This window comes from Solanum stenotomum, chromosome 7, assembly GCF_019186545.1.
Source record: "Solanum stenotomum isolate F172 chromosome 7, ASM1918654v1, whole genome shotgun sequence".
NCBI lineage: Eukaryota > Viridiplantae > Streptophyta > Magnoliopsida > Solanales > Solanaceae > Solanum > Solanum stenotomum.
Window position 1 is genome coordinate 62,414,161 of NC_064288.1, and position 571 is coordinate 62,414,731.

The 571-nt window shown below is 37.4% G+C and overlaps 1 long non-coding RNA gene across 1 annotated transcript in view; it reads left to right on the forward strand.

Moving 5' to 3' along the window:
• The window catches only part of LOC125871479 (uncharacterized), a 2,700-nt gene extending 2,211 nt beyond the window's left edge, over positions 1 to 489 (forward strand). The window contains exons 2-3 of the long non-coding RNA XR_007447015.1: positions 181 to 238; positions 306 to 489. This is a non-coding gene — a long non-coding RNA (uncharacterized LOC125871479). The remainder of the gene's footprint in view (positions 1 to 180; positions 239 to 305) is intronic.
• Positions 490 to 571: the final 82 nt, after the last annotated feature.

The window sequence follows — 571 nt, forward strand, 5'->3', positions numbered from 1 at the left end:
TTTATTCTTTTATAGGTCGATATCCCCTAGAACAGTAAGATATCCTGGTTGCTGAGAAACTTTTAGCACTCTTCAATTCCATGGAGTTTGTAAGTCTCTTCCCTTGTCTGCATATTTGCCTTTCCTGTATATTATTAGAGTACATACTAACATGATGTTCACTGATTCCAACATTTGTAGGCATGTTTAAGTGAGGGCACAAACTACTACTTCCCACCATGCCACATAGTTAATATATGTGAGTTCCGTGTGTNGTATTCAATTGTTATTTCTTCCCTGCTTGATGAGAAAGCTTCAATTCGTAGAGGCTAGAGTTCATCAAATTCAGAATCTGTAAGGCAGGAAGTTTCAGAGCTTCTTGATTCGAAAGTTTAATTCAGGCTGAGTTGGTTTGAAACTGTAAAAAGCTTGCAGCTTTGGAGTATTTATTCCATAGGTATGGTATTAATCTCAAGTTCGATGGGTATGCTAGGGTGACCATTTCTTAACAAACTCTGGATCAGTCCTAGAACAATCTATATCTTCCTTTATCTCCAAGTGCAATGCCTTGTTTGAACTACTTGAATCCTTA